The sequence below is a fragment of the Colletes latitarsis genome, chromosome 5 (assembly GCF_051014445.1).
Source record: "Colletes latitarsis isolate SP2378_abdomen chromosome 5, iyColLati1, whole genome shotgun sequence".
Classification (NCBI taxonomy): Eukaryota; Metazoa; Arthropoda; class Insecta; order Hymenoptera; family Colletidae; genus Colletes; species Colletes latitarsis.
In genome coordinates, this window is record NC_135138.1 from 32,493,806 (window position 1) to 32,512,082 (window position 18,277).

The 18,277-nt window shown below is 39.5% G+C and overlaps 1 protein-coding gene across 6 annotated transcripts in view; it reads right to left on the reverse strand.

Moving 5' to 3' along the window:
* The window catches only part of Hnrnp-k (Heterogeneous nuclear ribonucleoprotein K), a 158,565-nt gene that overhangs the window by 112,821 nt on the left and 27,467 nt on the right, over positions 1–18,277 (reverse strand). The window contains exon 1 of one of the 6 annotated variants that reach the window (XM_076765911.1): positions 1,191–1,330. The exons of the other annotated variants lie outside the window; for them this stretch is intronic. The gene's annotated coding sequence lies outside the window, so the exon portion shown is untranslated. Of the gene's footprint in view, positions 1–1,190; positions 1,331–18,277 lie in introns of those variants that run through there. 6 annotated transcript variants of the gene reach the window in all.

Here is an 18,277-nt window from a genome sequence, read left to right on the forward strand (position 1 = left end):
GAAACACAGAGGTGAACAATGGGTCGCCGAGCAACGAAGAAGCCTAGACAAAGCTACAGAAAAATTCAAAGAATGGTCTGGAAGGTGTATTCCGTGCAGGGGACTGGATGTTTCGATAAAAAGGTGGAACCTACGTCGCGACGAGACCGAAAAATTGAACGTTTCGGATGCTAGGTCTGTGCAAACGATCCGTCGCGAGAATTAACTACCATGAAACGATTGAAAACCTTGTGTATTTACCCAGATGGTAAAAAATACTGGCACGATGATCAGCTAACGGTGCAACGATAACAAAAACGAGGATAGAGTGCCTGTGCAGCAATTAATAGTGTGGATCTTGGTTACCAGGTTCATGGGAACACTCTGACACGAGGATTTCATAACTGTGCAACAAACAATAGTATCTTGGAGTATCTCAGGAAGGGCACTCCCTATGCTGTTGTCTTTGTCTTGCTTGGAGAACTGTAGTCTCTAAATTCAGGATCGAACCATCAAGAATGATGGCTCAAATCCGAATTTGGGACTATCAGCTATTAATATATGTAGATTGTAGCTACTAATTCTACTGAAACACCTTGATATGAAGATCACATAGCTGTGCAACGACTAATAAGACCTATCTTGGGTACTACGTCTATGGAAACACCCTGACGCAAGGATCAGGTACAGCAAACAGATGTATGCAAAGGTCCTAGGATCGAATGATTGTGCAAGTACAATGAATCTTGGGTTTTACAGGTGAGATTCGAATCAAAAGACACTCCCCATAGCGTTGTCTCTGTTAAAACGACAGAGACAGCAGTTGGGGCTGTTACTGTAGATCTACCCAAGCACCCTAACGCAAGAAACAAGTTTCTGTGCAGCAAACAATATCATAAATCTCGAGGATCGAGTGACTGTACAAGTACAACAGTGGGTATCTTGGGTTTTGCAGATGAGACTCGAGTCAACCGATCTTCAAAGGACACTCCCCATACCGTTGTCTCTGATTCCCTTGGGAATCGACAGAGACAGCAGTATAGGTGTTCTCGAAAAACCAGTTGGGGCTTTGCCTGTTACTACAGGTCCAGCCAAACGCAAGGCAAGTTTCTGTGCAGCAAACAATAGATCTTGGGTGCAGACGAACGCAAACACGCTGACTCGATCGTTCAGAGAACGGTGCCGATGAGGAATAAGCAAGAGAGCCTTACATAGGGCTGACCCGGGGACGGACACAGTGAATCCAAATCCAAAGTCGACGATGGAGCTGGACATCGGCGGTTCGACGAAGTTCTTCCCACTTGGTGGACGACGACGACGACGATGACGGTGTCCACTCGATGTGTCTCGACGTCCGTTTGTGGATCTCGGCGGCCTCGAACTGGCCTCTTATTCTCGGTATCGCCCAATCAAAAAAGCGGCAGCACGACGTGCGCCGATTGGTCGGGTACGGCCACCGTGAACACTGCAATTGGTCAATTGGCTCCGTGTCACCAATGGTTACCGTTGGCATCAACAACATATCCACGGTCGATATCACTACCTTGGGCTGCCTTGCCGCGCGTTACCTTTCTTCTCTCCCTTCCCTTACCACGCACCAGCCACGATTAGCGGCTATAACCTCGGGTCGGAATTCGCGAGGGCGACCGCTTCTTCCTTTCCACCACCATCGCCAACCCCTAGCACGGCCCCCTGCGACCGAGGGGCACCAGCTACCCCGCCAGACGCGTCGCCTGACTCCGGGGACTCTTCGCGACCGAAACCCCGTTTTTCCAGAAATCATTACGCCATTTTAATTACCGTTCCTATTTTTATCAACGCTGGATTCACCGAATCTATCCCAACCACTGGTTCTGAACCTTTTAAAAAAAGCTGAAATATTTTCTCATATTTTCTTGAGACCTTTAACTGTGTTTGACTTAGCCTTTTCGCTGCTTAACACTTGAATGGCGACCCTTGGATCCTTGTAGACACCCGTATCTTACGTTTTGCGATACTTATATATTTAGACTTCCAATTTATAAGAATATTTGTTTCACTCACTTGTTAGAAAACACGATGATCCTAATTTTCTTCTAAATATTTTTGAGTTTTATTAAAAGAATTTGGTTATACCCTTGTTCTTAAAATATCAATGTAATATAAACAGTCACAGAGTGCATGATGAATACCAGGAGCACAGGGGAAAAGAATTGATGAAAAACAAGTGTTATCTGGGTCCAAAAAGACCCACCAAGTGTGAGTGTTAACACATTGATTGCCACATAAAACAATTAATTCTCAAGATTAGATGTTAAAGAAAGTAAATTTAAACAGGACTCCTGAATAAGAAATCGTTGGGTATACTAGTTTCCAATTACCTAAAAACAAAGTTTCGTGTTCGTGGATAATTTGAGAGGTTTGATCTGACAGTCAACGTATTGATAAAACTGTAAGATACAGTTTAAAAAGTGACTACTTTGTTCGAGATTACAATTATATATTAAATACGTTTTCCATAATGCAAAATCAGAGATTACGGTTTAATTAAGTAAAAAGTATAATAAAAGAAAGTGCTCGATCAATTTTCAGAGTCACGAATTATAGTGAATCAGAAGTTGCTCTATGTAACATCTCTTCATCCTCACAATGGCGCACTTTACAAACAGGAGATGATTCAGTGACGATGACGACGTCAAACGTGAATGGACAATGTGTTTTTTGTTTCCGAAGAACCAGCGTGCAATTGCTATCAGAATGATGGCAGAAAAAACATCGTCTGTTTCAGGTAATCCAGCTTCAAATTGTTGCCTACTTTCTTTCACGGGGCACTTGCATTCCAGAAGAATTAGAAACGATTTGTCTAGCTCCATTTTTTAATATGTAATGTTTTAATGCAAATGGATGTTCTATTAAAATATCGTTCCAGACAGAAATAAAAATAAAATAATGCACAATAGCAAACGACTGTATCGACACAGCACGTACGATTGAATATATTATACAAAAATTTTCAACAGTTGAGGAAAATGTTCCATTTTATTCGTTCCTGTGTGACAATTCCATCCGTTCATCTTCGGAGGTTATCTCGCGGTTCCATTGCAACTTACCAACGTAGTTGCCTACTCATGGCGAATTGGAGCAAGGCGAATCTAGAAAATAGGATTTTTTTACGGTGGCTATACAACGCTGTCATTCTTATCGGTGGTTTTGATCAACGTAGAAAGTACACAGGCTATTTGTAACCAAAGTGGAACGAAAATACCTCGAACAAAGCCTCACTTTTACGTACAATTTGAAGCCAAGCGACCCAGATAACGCCAGAGTCTGCTTCGTTCTCTTCGTCGCGAATTACAACCTTTTACTCTGAATTCGCGTGAATTAAATCCCAGCTTTCGTGGCTCCTGATTATTCCACGTAGATGTTCTTGAAACAGAGATAATTGAAGTAATCGAGGTACTTGAAACTGAAATTAAGTGAAGCTAGATGCAGGAGACAACGCGTACACAGCATCTACTCTCTGAATTACGTTCAAAATCCAAGGATAATAGATACACCTTTGTGTGTATGAACTTGTATTTAGTTGAAACTTGTAGTTTCGGGTATTCCAGTAACTTCGAGTAATTTAGGTGGAGGACATTTACGAGGATCTGTTGTTGATATACCTTCACAGTAGATTGAATAGAAAGCTACCCTGCGAATATGCTTCAGCAATAATACGTTCTTCGTATAAAATCTATGTAATCCTACAATTAGTTTCAAGTGCCCTAGTAATTTCTAGTAGCTTAAGCAGAAGACGATGATGATCTACGTTGCTCCCACTACCTGAGTGGAATCAGAAGATAACGTTACGAATATACTCCATCTTAATTTTCTCTTGGAGTATTTTATGAAACACTCAAATTTCTGTAAGATACTAATAACGATGCTTTATTTTCAGACTGTACTTAGGGGTGTGTGGATAGCCTGAAAACCCACTCTAAAATTTTCGATTTTTATACATTCTTATTAAGCTTTAGAGAAACGGAATATCCCATATTTGAGATCGTGTTTTCTTACGAACAGCTGAATAACGTAACGAAATATTAAACAGATATCCAGAAAGACATTTAACGTTATTATTGATAAACAATTCGTGCATTTATTTATGCATAGCTTTCCAGACGAGGACGAACCAGCAGCCACGAGCACCGAGATTTAATCAGCATAAATTCAGAGTAAAATGGAAGGTTGCATTTCGCGAAGGAAGCAGATCCCAGAGACATCCATCCAGGACGCTGTGTCTTGAATTGAACGCAAAAATAAAGTTTCGTGGGCGGAACGTAGCTTCCACTTTTGGGTAGAGACAACGCTGTATTTTATTTGGCGAATTAGTTTTGCATCGATCTGTCCCAAGGCAGAAAATCTACTCGAGAACTGTAATAGTGCCGCGAGAAAATCTCGTAACGCGAACGTTTCGAAGGATTGCAACGGACGAATAAAACGAAGATGCGAAAAATATTCGTTGGCCGGATCGATTTACAGCAAACGGGCGCATTGAAATTCACCCACGATCGCGTGATAAATCTTCCAATGTTAGTCGCCTAAATCCATGACCATGAAACCACCCTCGAGACACTATATCTGGATCTGGTTATTCTCGACGACTTTCCAAGCGATCGTAACCTTACGATATCGCGTTCCCGCGATTCACGGGTCTAAACGTTGCCGAAAATCCCGGGGGGGGTTTTGTCAAGAAAGTTGCGAACGCGATCGAGCCAAACTTCATCAAAATCCACTCGAAACTCTCGAGTCGTGCATCAACCAGCACCGTTGCACTATCTACGATTGTTTTTCCATCCAACACTCGACGCTCAATTGTCTTTCTCGTCGATCAATATCGCATCCAATCAACAGCCACGAAATAGCGCAGTTTGGAAACGGTGAACTTCAAAAATCAAAGACGAACATTTCATTCGAATAACAGATACTCGATAAAAATTTGTATCCATATTTAGCGAGTAATTTCATATACGTTGTTCGAAATTTGAATTTGAATATTTTCAAGAGTTTGAATTTTGCGAGGTGTAAAACGGTGATTTCGTTCGAAAGATTCTCCATGGTTTTCTTCCAAATCGAAGAAGAAAGATACAGGAGAAAGGATATCGAAGATGAAATAGATTAACAAATGGAAAGGGAAGAATAAGACAAACTTCCACAGAGTATCTTTCAAGAATCTGAGATTGGAATCCGATATCCTATCTTTCTTATAAAAATGTTTCTGCCTTAGGATGTGGGCAAATATCAATTTCTTTCGCGAATCGAATTTGCGATTTGTCGCCTCGATTTCGCTCGCTTTTCCAAGAATGAAGAAGTGGCTTTCGAGAGTGAAGCATCGATTTCATGGCATTACGCGAAAAAGCCGGTTGAAATAAACAGATTTATGTTCTCGGAAAAAGCCAACGTGGCCATTTAAACGTTATTGTATTCCACAAATAATACCAATGTATCGCGTGAAAGAAGAATTTTAAATGTGTCGTACATTGTGTTTCGTTCAAATTCTAAAATCTATCGCTCTTGTTAAAGGAAATATTTACTTTATTTGGGGGAAAAAAATTCTTCAAATGTTTATTAAATGTTTTATGTGAGTTTCCTGTTAAGTTAAATTTCCAACTAAATATTTATTTAACTATTTATAGTTATTTTACTATTCCCTCTCGTAATCTCTATTTAAACGCTTCGTAGATTAATTTATGCTACAATTTAATGTTTTCGAATTGTTCTTGTACAATGACCGAATCAATGGAAATAGTTGTTTAAATGCGTTGATTATCCGATTTTGACCTGTTCTAATGCTGGTTAATATCGATGGAAATTCTTATTTCATTCCAGTTTGCTTATTTAACAGCGACGAGGTCTGGTTAGCGCCGCAAATTCCATTTGCGCAGCTCAAATTTGCTCCAGCGATTGAATTTCCAATTATGAGAGAATAGGATTCTAATAAGTGAGGTGAACAGAAACTCAATATCGCGATGAAATAGGATTCCCGGTCAGACATTGAAAACTACGGGCAGAACTATGCAACGAATGAAGGAAAACATGTTTGAAGGATAACTAACGAAGAACAGTTATTTTACCCTTTCTTAATTGACTGAAAGCTCTGTCAACGTTCATGGTAGTTGTTGGTGATTTTCCATAGTTTAACAGAGGTATCAAAAATTAAAAAAGAAAATGAATAAATCCTCAAATAGAAACAACGTACAAAATTCTATAAATGATAGTTGATCAAACCTACGAAAAGGATGCTTTGAAATAATTAATAAAAAAAAAAAAAAAAGCAAGCTTCTGATCTCTACGGAAAGAAGGTTGACTCTGATACTAACTTAACGCTGATGTCATCCAGTCACTAAAAGAACCGTGATTCGATGCAAACTTCTCACAATTATTTCATCAGCATTTGTAATACAAGATTGTGAAGATAAGATTAGAGTAATTTGTGATTATATTACAGAGTTAGTTCAAGCAGAAACCGTCCTCGTCTGATGAGCAATAACGCTTAAAGACCGAATCTAATTATTTCACGTTCGCAAGAAAAACGTGATTGTGCAATATGATTTAATTGTAAATTACAAAGAACAAAAAGAGAAACATGCGTAAGGTAACCTGCGCTGCGCGTTGGAAAGTGTTTCGAAAGATACCCCACGATGACTAATTTTAAATTATACATCATGGTGAAACATATTTTTGCAAGTTATTGCTTCGCTTGCGTTACATACATTATTATAAATTGGGATTTCTCTTACCGTAATAAGGAAATACGCATAAACCGTGGAATATAAATGAAAATAAGTAAATTGTAAAGTTGAATTTCGAAAATTTTACCCGAGTAACACGACAATAATAATAAAAGATATATTGTATACGTTCGAAAAGGCTAGAGTGTCTCGAACTTCGGAGGATTAAAGGTGAACAGAAGTTTCTAGCAGAGGTGAGAGAAACACAGAGATTTTCAGCGATTTCGAGCGCTGGGGAAGAAATGATCCTGAGAAGAAATCGCGGAAGTGAACAGCGAAGGGACAACAATGTGATAGAGCGGGAGACCAGAGAGGCTGATGACCGGAAAAGGCTGAACGAACGGAAATCGCGAGTAAGTTCTGGGAGAAAGGGAGAGTGAAGGGAGGTATAGAAAGGCGCAGAGGTGAGAGAAGAGGAGCAAGAAGGCAGAATTTATCGTTTCTTTGGTCGCTTTGCTCCGTAGGCGTGAAATGTCTAAGGAAACGTCATCAACGTGCTCCATCATCGCTGATGGAAACGATTGAAGACCTCCGGACGTGACTTTATCATCTTTCGGATCAACGAGTTTCTATTGTATCCCGTTATTAACTTAGAGAAAAACTGACAACTGCAATCGATAAGAACCGCGTGGATTTTATTTCCCAAATTAAGAGCAAATCAGATCGTTTTTTAATGTTGACTTGCCATGTCATCCATATTTGAGTGACAAGACCTTTCGCTTTGGAACCAAAACAATTAATTCTCAAGCTAAAATGTTAATGGAAATAACTTTGAATGGGGTTCATGAATTTTAGTTGTTACGAAAATAATTATTAAGACAGATTTTAATTCATGTAATTTATAATTGCTTGAAATCAAAGTTTTGGACTCACCACAATCGTACAGTTTTCATCAGTATCGAGTCATGTTTTTTTAGACGTTAACGCCTGACTTAGTTAATTTTTCTCCTGTAATACATTTAGTATACAGTCAGTTGCTTAATTTATATATAATGGTTATATAACTATTCTTTCGTAAGAAGGAAGATTGCATATTTTATTCGATATGTAGATGCTCATGTAAGTGCAAAATAAAAGTATTATTATAGAGAAAATGAAAACTTGGATATCTCAGAAATTTGTAGTTATGACAGAAAACCCCCAAATTAAAATACTCATCCATGAAAAGACTCTTCCCTGAAGTCATCGATCGCGTTGTTAAAAATACAATAATTGCAATTTTTTCTCGGTTCTGCGACACAATTCTTGAAACAAAAAATGCTTCTTGGAAAAATACATGGGTAATTATTAATTACTGGCTAATTACTGACCTCGCATCAACGAGCACCAACGTTTCTCTTCCACGGGATACTGTCTGACTTCTGTTTCGTAATCGTCGTAGAACGAACGAACGCCTTAATCACGATAAAAGCAGAGCACGAAGCATCGTATTAAACTTTCGTTAAGAAAAACGAATTAATTTGTGAAGTGACGATTGGACGGAATAAAGAGAGCAAAGCTTCCAAGCTAATTGCAACATTACGATAGGGAGCTCGACGACGGAATAACGTAGACACGAAAGAAATACGACGTATACTAAAAAAAATTCGATTCTCTATGATTTTTCGACTTCAAGACTGCACACGGTGATTCGATATTAGAGGTCGTAACTCTTCGAGCGAGTTCAGCGCACCAGAATAATTGAAAAAGTTTATGTAAACGAGCGGCCTGTTCGTGTTTGTTTCGGAGTTATGAAAATCCTGATGAGAAATCAGAAGAAACCTTTTTCAAAAAAAAAAACTCATTGCCCCGGGAGTAAACAGAAGAAATTTCACAGAAAAATTGTTAAAATTATTCCGAGTTAGAACTCGAATTATATTTATTTGTATCACTGCACGTTTCAATACGGTTACTATTTATAATACTGTTCGTATTCCCATCCTCTCTCGATGGAAGAATATTCACCACCTAGTGGTTTCCATACACGGTGGGAATTTCAATGTCTTCAGCAGCAAGTGTAATCGACAAAGAGTAAGTTCCCAAATTCCATATTAACTGTATTGAACCCTGCAGTGATCACATACCCTCTAGAACAATGGTAGCCGTCTCGTTGCTTATACAGAGCCCCGGCGGTAACCGGCGTCGCGACGCGCCGACACAGCGTTCGCTAAAATTGACTTTCATAGGGCCAATTTCAAAGTGTCTGTGTTTCTAAAAAGATAGGCAACAAGAGAAAAAATGGAGCTGTTATCATAGTCAAAGTAAACTTCAAAATAAACATAGAAGACTGCATAAATTGGAATAGTTGATATGGTCATCGGATAGGGGATGAAATGCCCTTTAAAACGAGCGTTTGTACGAGTCGATAGCTTTATTAGTCACGAAGATATAGCGATTTTAGTTTCAAGTCGATGCGGTGGCTAGTTTCGGAGACATTAAGGGTTCGAAGCTTTGTTTACGTTTCATTGAAATGAATGAACTCGCGCGCGTGAAAATAGTAAACAGTGCGTAGTAAATTCTTGGAAATACTACGCCCGAAACTGGGTCACTCGGTCACGACTCACGTGCGACAAAGAGGTACAACGCGACGCGTCAGACGGAGACAGAGATAGCCAAATTAGGAAAAATACCCTTTTACATAAATTACGATATCTCGAAAACGGTAAGTCCAATCAACAAAAACCAAAAACCATTTTAAAGGGGAGGCCTTGCCGCTTCTAACAGTGGCTCGATTATTAATAAAACACTAGTAGTTTCGGAACTGCACATACTAATGGCAACAAATGGCTCGAAAATAACATTGTATGTTATAAATTCTAAACAAAACTTTAAAAACGTTCATTTAACCGATCGTGGTAGGTTTAGTGGTAACTTCCAACGTCTTTCAGACCGTCGATAAGTTTCCTTTTTAATTTCTTCAAACACAGACACTTAAATATCTCAATGTATGACAAAATGGATTTACACCAGTTTCAAAAACAATAAGTTTTCAATGAGATCTCAGTTAAATGATGATAAAATAACATTGTACATTAAAAATTCGAAATTTTAAAGACGATCGTTTGAGCGGTAGTTTAATGTTAATTTCGATCTCCATGTGACAAGCCATAAGTAGTTTAGTTTGGTTCCTGGGTGTTCTGTTTGCATTCCTCGACAGGATCCACGGGCTCCTCCGGAGTCAAGGACCCGGCGAGAAATCGCGGATCGCCGCGGCATAGCGAACAGTCGGTCGTAAAATTCATTCAACCCGATAGAAGAACACAATGGCGGCGTGTATCGGGCGCCGGACGGTGGCTTTCGCACGAAGCGTGAAGTTGCGCCAGCAGAAAGACGAACAGATCCATTGTCCTGCGGAGGAGAGTCCCGTCGTCTCGTGGTCCTTTACCGAGCAGGTTTCCAAAGCCGAAAAAAAAATACTTTCAGCACGCGAGGGACGGGGAGGAGAATGAAACAACGCTCGCGGTCGGGATGGCTACGTTCGCGACTAGTCGGAGGAAAACCGTCCGTGGAATCTTTCTCACGGCCCGAGGCCATCATCCTTCGACCGCAGAGTCCAAGGATCGACGTACAAAGGGGGCGGGAGCCGGGGAAGGGCTCCTTTGTTTCTCTCCTCTCGATATCTGCGTTTACCGCGGCTCGTATTTATTTGCGTCGTCGATGAGGCTTTTCCAAGCCGCACCGACCGGTGAAATACCAACGTTGCGAAATTGGCTGTGGGTGGGTAGCTGAAAACTAGGCAACGACTAGGAACGAGCAATTGGGTTAAGATGCTGGGCGAATTTATTCACTCTTTCGTTCGCGCTGTAAATACGCTGCTAGATACTTGTGCATACGTATCGAACGAAATATTACTATCGTTTGGATTTTCGTCTGTGAATGTGTCATCGTTGCGATATTTGTTGTGGGTGGGCATAGAATTGAGAACCAGGCAATAATTGTACCGCACAACTAGATTCTCACGTCTGAAAATCGATGAATTTTGTATATTTTTAGAACTTTAAATCTGTAAATATGTTGTTGCAAAATCGAATTCCACCTGAGAACGAAGCTGCGATTGGAAACGAACAAATGGGTTGATACCGCTGACTGCGTGCATTAACCTTTTCACTCCCAATATAGATCGTTGCTAGACATTTATAATTATCGAATAAAATATTGCTATCATTTAGATTTTCGAATCCCCGAATATGTCGTCGTTGCAAAGTTGATTGGATGGGTATCCAGCTGAGAGCTAGGCAACGATTGGACACGAGCAATTGGGTTAATATGCTGACTGGATTTATTAACCCTTTCATTCCCACTGTAGATCATTGCTAGACATATATAATCATCAAATAAAATATTACCATCGTTTAGATTTTTAAATCTGTCGCGAAGTTGATTGGATAAGTGTTGTGGATTAATGCACTGACCGAATTTGTTAACCCTTTCATTATATAGTATAAAATCCTGATGAAAAAATCGAAACGGGGCATGGTTTATTTCTTTTTAATCGCGTAACACGGTCAACGTATTGCTCATTTCAGCGTTTATATTGCTCGATGAACTGTTTGTCGGTCTGCGAATTTATCGCATTTATTGCATGCCGGAATGCCTTATCGTTCCTCGCGACACAGAAATAAAAAGTCGATATATCGCGAAAGTCTAATCTATTTTCTGTTTACACTCCGGCGGGGATATGGAACGTGCAAAACTCAAGGCAAAATAATTTGTGCCAAGCTTGCGTAAGGAAATATATTTCACTCGATTACGAAATAGCATTTATTCGGATATTCGTCGCTGGAAATAAAAAATACCGTTCTTTCGTTCATTTTAAAGGATCTAAATGTATAACGAACAGAATATATTAAAACATACCGTGAAAATTAAATAGATTAACTTACTCACTCATAAAAACGTTTTCATTCGACAAGAACAAATTTTAGCTCGAGATTAAGAATGCAGCAAAATATTAATATCATCGAATGAATCTACAAAATATCTATACATTATATATATCTTGTCAAACTTTATCACCAGAAATAACTGACCTCTTTTCGATATTGTCAAAAAATGTTTTAGATATAAATTCAATAGAAATAAATAAGTTTGTATAATTTTTGTGAAACACATTACTTTTTAATAGATCAATCGATCCAGCTGGTTAGTCTCCACTATTTATACTTGAGTGAAACGAAAATTCCCAGGCAGTTCATTTTAAAAAACGCTTAGTTATTAAATCGATAACATTGTGTATAATTTCCGGACGTGACAATCGTGTACAAGCTGCGATAATTCGTATCTTGCATCGTTGCATAACAAAGTTAACCGACAAAATTTTCCATTCCCCATTGCAAATTCGTCCATTCTCGACGACACCGACGTCCTCTTATTTTAATCGATACAAACACAAGTCGAAACGCGTAATTCGCAAACAACGAAAATGCAAAACACTGCCGAAACGCTGCAGCTTCCTCGCTACCCGACAGTTTCACGATCATTAAGCAAATCTCAGGCCAAAATATAACCAACCGTGGAAAAACACGTCGCAGACTTCGAATCGGTTCCACCGACACTTTCCATCCCCCCCCCCCCCTTGTCGACTTCTTCCAATCGACCAGCGACAAAGCGCAGATCATTAAGCGAATTTCCATCGACCGAAAGCTCCTATTTCTCCCTCTTCTTCGTCGAACTATCGTCGTTCGTAGTATAATCCAGCGTCTCCGCACACGTACACACCATCAACCACCCTCTATACCCTCCCTCTTCATCCCGCTCCGTGTAATTCCAAAACGAAATAGCACAGTAGTTGTCGGATCGAGGGTGGAGAACAGAGAACGGTTATGGTGGTAGAGTCTGTTCGTGGTATCAATATTTTACGGGGGCACGTTCCGCCATCGATCGCAGCTTTTCTGCATAATTAATCGCGCTTCGTCCCTCCGCTGGCGCTCGCGCGCGCCAACCACCCTCTCTCGCCTCCTCACCGCCATTTCTTTTCTTCCCTTCTCGCCACGCGCCACGGCGGAATCTTACGAATCGAATTCGCGATGGCAAGTTAAATGGATTTCGATCGAATCTGCCTGCCCTCGGGGACTTCCATACACCTACCCCCTACCCCCGTCGTCTTCTCACCCTTCGTGCTCCCAGGGTTGTGGGTGGATTCGCAGAAACTGGGAACGCGGGTCCGTCCTCCGTGGAACTTAATCTACCCCGTGTCGTTATGAATGCATAAGTTATTACACCGATGCGTCGGGAAACTTCTTCGCGTTCGGTACCGCTTTCGTTTGATCGTCTTGCTTTCGTAAGAAAAGGGGAGAACAAGTTTATATCCGCCCCCCCCCCTCGAGAAGCGTTAAAAATAGAGGTCCTTTCAATTATTTAGCGCGAACACTCGCGTGATTTAGGGGCGAATGTTTGTGAAATGGAGGAGTAATTCGTTCCAATGGTGGGTTCTAGTTAAGGGGTTAGGTAACTAAAATTTTGAAACATTCGATATTTTGTTTTTTGGCTTAAATAATAGTTCGAAGCCTTAAAATCATTATGCGAGAGGTCCCAGTGTCGGAACAATGTTTTTGCCGAAAATTTAGAACCTCAAACAAATGCGTATATCAAACTTTAAATGCATTTTCCTCGGAGCTATGTTCTACAAAACGGTGTGCAGAATTACTCCAGTTCTAATTAATCAATTGCTTTGAAAATTTACAGTTATCTTTACTATTATATTTATTAAGCATTGACGATTCGTTTTTTTTTAAATTGTCTAATAATTCTGCAAAATATTAGTAATAAAAACTCGATTTTTGATAAAATTCGATTTTAGGTTTCAAATATCTGCCATATTGTTCATTTTTATACAAATTGAAATGTCTCATCGTCAATGCTAAGGATATTTATCATAGTTAATGGAATATATCGGTTTTTGTTGTAGGACAACAACCATTTTACCATAATCCTGCACACCAGTTAGACATCCAAAAATTAAGTGGCTCGGGAACATGGCGCTGTGTAGGCTTAATTATAAATATTTTTTAAACATTGCCAAGGGCTTTTTTCTATATTTCTTATACCTAAATACAGTGCAAAGTCTCAGGATAATTGACTGCTTACTTTTTCGTATATATTTTTTTAATAAGAAAAAGCGGAGAAAAGAAACCTTATGTAACAAGTGTTGTCACCCTTCGTTTTAATTAATAATATCCTGATATTTAAATAATTGACACAATTTCCAATTCGAAAGGCGGAAAAGTGGCTTGGACGAGCATAGACGGGATCAGTGTTCATCAAAATTAGAGAAGTCGTAAGTCGACGGGGAACGTGCCGTAGGAAGAAAGTGCTGATCGAAAGGGTGTAAGAAGGCGTTTCACCAAAGCCGAAGTTCAATATTTAAAGGCGAATAACCCGAAGGGGATGCACAGACTCTAAAGGTCTTCCTGGAGGAGCAATGCCTCGAACGAAATGCAATGAATAAATTGGATTCTCGGCTTTGATCATTCGTGGATTCGACCCAGGTTCCGATCGATCAAACAACAGCAATTCCGTTTTGCACGACTGTCGATTTCTCCTTTCAAATGGCCCGGAAGTATTCCAGCGCCAACTATATTGATCCAGAATATTCATTTGAACGAAATTCGCTTATATCTTTCCGTTGCTTTCCAATATTTCTATCGATCGTTTCTACTTTCAGCTCCGACGCACGGATATGTCAATATTTCATCGATATAAAATGCTAACATTGATACATCTTCCATGAAAAATGGAAACTGTTGACGCGGTGCTAGTCTAAAGCTGATAACTCTCGATCTAATACTGTGTATGACAAAATTTTATTCGAATAACAATAAGAAATCAAAGTGCATTTATTCCAGTGAGGAACTGTTTGCATAAATTTACGCCCATTCAAACCGAAATGTAGTTCCATTTTATAATTTAAATCGTAATTCATATTGAGTAAATAACGATTTAAAAATTGTTATTCGATATTTTTATCTAGACAAAATCTCGAAATATTTTATGGAAAAATCCATAAAACCAAGAATAATTCGTAGAAGTAAACTATTTTATTACACGATTGCCAATTTAATAACAATATAAGTTGTATGGAAGTGGTACAGAAAGCACAAAGAGTTAATAAAGTAAATAATGATCGCTTTGAACGGCTTCAATTAAATAGTAAATACTGGTCGTGGAAAGAGATAAAATAGATAAAATTCATATTAAATAGCAACATGAAACATGATATTGCGTTCTTTGTGTTCAACCTCATTTTTTTCTGCATATCTGCTTGTTATTTCAACTCTATTCCGATCGAAGTTCATATAAGTCTAGATTTAAGTTATAAAAGTTTGCTGAATCTTTCCTATTAGATATTTCAATTTGTATGTTTCTTTTCGTATATTCGTTATATAAATTTTTATTTTATATCACTGTTCTATACTACTTACTGTTTTATTTTAGCGATCACATGTTTTATAGTGATTGGTGTACGTGAGAGACGACCATTGGAAGACGATCCAACAGTTTAAGATATTCCTTGAACAATTGAAGCAGCATTAAAAGCTCAAACATGGGTACGTGACGCAATATATATGGTTATCACCAAAGATTTTCCAGTTTCGATCAAGACAAGGCGTTGACCATACTTCATATACGCTACAAGGGATTCGTAAATGTAAATATGGACAAGGCAATGGTATCAAAAATATTACATAAGTCCTAAGAGTTTAAAGTCACGCCTTTCTATACTTTGGTCAGCAAAATGTGCTGAATAACACTAATGGCCGTCTGAAATAAAACAAGTGCAAATCACGACGAATATAATTAAACTAACAATTACGTCTGTTATCATTTTCATAGAAAGCATAGTAAGTAACCATACAATTATAAAATAGAAACCACAGTTACTCCCCCACTGGTATTCGTGCAATGATGATTCACTATAAACGAAAAGAAGCTTGGTTCTTAAGAATCATTTCCATTCACTCGTTTACCAAATATTGTGTATTACTGCTGTGTTACGCTGAGATTTTCTTTTTACAAACACAAATAAATATCTCAATGTATGAAAAACTGACAACAATCTGGAACAAATTTTTTTCGTTTATACGATTGTATGTACTAATACGAGTAACTGTACATAAGCTTTACATATCTGGTTCGATCAGATCGTGCTTTGTAATCATAAAAACTGGGAGCACCTCGCCCGTTCGATCCCCAACAAGTAGCCAGGAATTATCGAACGACGGAAACCTGGCAGGAAAAAGCGACGAGGGGGGGAAAATAAAGGACATAACAGTAATTTGGGAAACATTCTGTGTGTCCGTTGTCTCGTCATCGTTCCATTTACGAACCAGTTATTAGCTGACGCGTACCCCGTCACCCTTTCGCGTCCCCACCCGTATTAATGGTATATACGGCGAAAATAAAAATTGGTAAACGCGAGTTCCAACGACGCTCTCGCTCTCGAATGAAAGAAACGAAAAGAGGGTGGTGTGTCTGACGCGCTAGGCAACGTTAGATTACCACCTTTCGGGCCTAATTCAGGCCGTCGCGCTCCGGCTCTCGAGAGTACGTGAACTCTTTTGCCAGGCGTGCAACGCACGCTGAAAACTGTAATTACACGGCGGGAAAAACGTAGAAAGAGCCAGCAGGTCCGGACACGTTGGTCAGGATGGAGGGACTTGAAAACGGAGCGAGGCAGGACAGCGAGACAGGGAAAACAGGGAAACAAGCTGAAGGAGAAAAGGAAAGAGCGAAACGGACGAGGAAGAATGGCAAACTACTGTGGGACGACGCATCTGTCCGAGCATATTTGATATCCAACTTTTCTTCTTCGACCTACGACGCCAACCCAACCACCCCTCGACCGTCCACCACTATCTAAACGTCGCTTTCTCTTCGTATCCACGATATATCCGTCTTTGGGGGTGTTGGAGGGGGCCACTTTGACCATTTAAAAATAAAATCAATTTTTCTTTACGGTTCGCTTGGATACTTTCATAAAATATTAAAAACCTTTTAGGTCCCATCCACCAGGAGCTCTTATTTTATTCCAGTATTTTTCACTGAAAAAATTGTCGTAATATAACATGCATTTACTGTCGAAGTCGATCGTGAAAATATTCGAACACTAATATAGATTTAGCATTGTGAGGATAATTTACGAGTACAATAATTAACAGTTTTTTCTAAACTGCTTTTCTTATATACATAACAATTTCAAATAAAATATAAACACTTTGATCTTACAAATACTATAAAAATAAAGTTTCACTGATTTGTAGAGATATAAAAAGTTAATACGTTTTTCTTTGTTTTTAATAACGGAAACTCGAAGGATGAAACTTCCCCGAAGTTATTGAATATGCAATATCGAGCGAATTTATATGGATTTTAATGAAAAGTGACATAGTGTATACGCGTCAAGGTGGATTAAAATTAATAAGGAAATCGAAGAATCGTTCCCCGATCCGCCCAAATCCACCACGGAATGGATCGTTAAACATACCTGGCGTAATTTTGGTTGGGATAAGGACTTAGGAGACGGGAGACACGCAGCGTGGGTGGACGAGAATAATGCTATGAGAACATCGCGTAATTGGTACGCGCGGGAAATGATTTGGTGGGTCAGGAAACGGGTGCACGCGACCCAGAGAACACGCGGATCGGCTCGACCGCCATTTTTCTTCTCTTCCGTGTTCGAGAGGCTTGAAATTGAACCTTGTTAAACATAACATTACCCACTTTATTTGTCGCGTTTATCGTACGAGCGATTTAAAATGAATTCTATCCGGTAATCGTTCGATTTTCTAATAAATTTTTAACAAAGACCCTTCTTCGATGTTCTGCCGTACAATTTTTTTCGAAGATTAAATATAATTGTATAATTTGGGTTACGGAGGGTAATTTGTTCCATATGAACTGTTATATAAGAGCCAGAGTGCATTCGCGTCGCATCTGCCCGCAATATGTATCCTAGCATGCGACGACTTCACTTAGGAACCCATCCTTCTATCGAACGTGCAACCTTCGTGGTAATTTACCACCAAAGGATACAGGTAGCAAGTGTCACGCTTGGTTGGAACAAGTATTCAGGCCGCTTAGAAATTTACGAGCCAAGATTTCGCCTAACAGCAACTATGTAAACAATACCGCCCCGCCGTGGAAAAACTCGACGTGCATCGTATATTAATCTAATGTAATTAAAAAAGTCGTTATCTACCTAACCGTGTCCAATTTCAAACGTGACAATTTTGAAATGTATCATTCTTCGAAGCGCCTAGGTTGGATTACGTGCATCGTTCTCGATAAAAATTCAGTTCGCGTTCGCGACGATCGTTCTCCCAATAAAAACTTCGCGTAACTGTTGACCTCTGTCCGCAATATTTAATTCCACGTCCGCCAGGGCAACGCCAACCCGTGCACTTAGTTCAGATTCGCAGAACGCATGGAAAGCGATTCATTATCGATGACCGGCAACCCGTAATTAGGAAAGTACGGAGGCAAAGTACTGCATAGGTTCGAATTGTCGACTAAGTATTACGCGGCATGATCGATCAATAGAACCGACAACGCGAGAATGCCGCACGTAA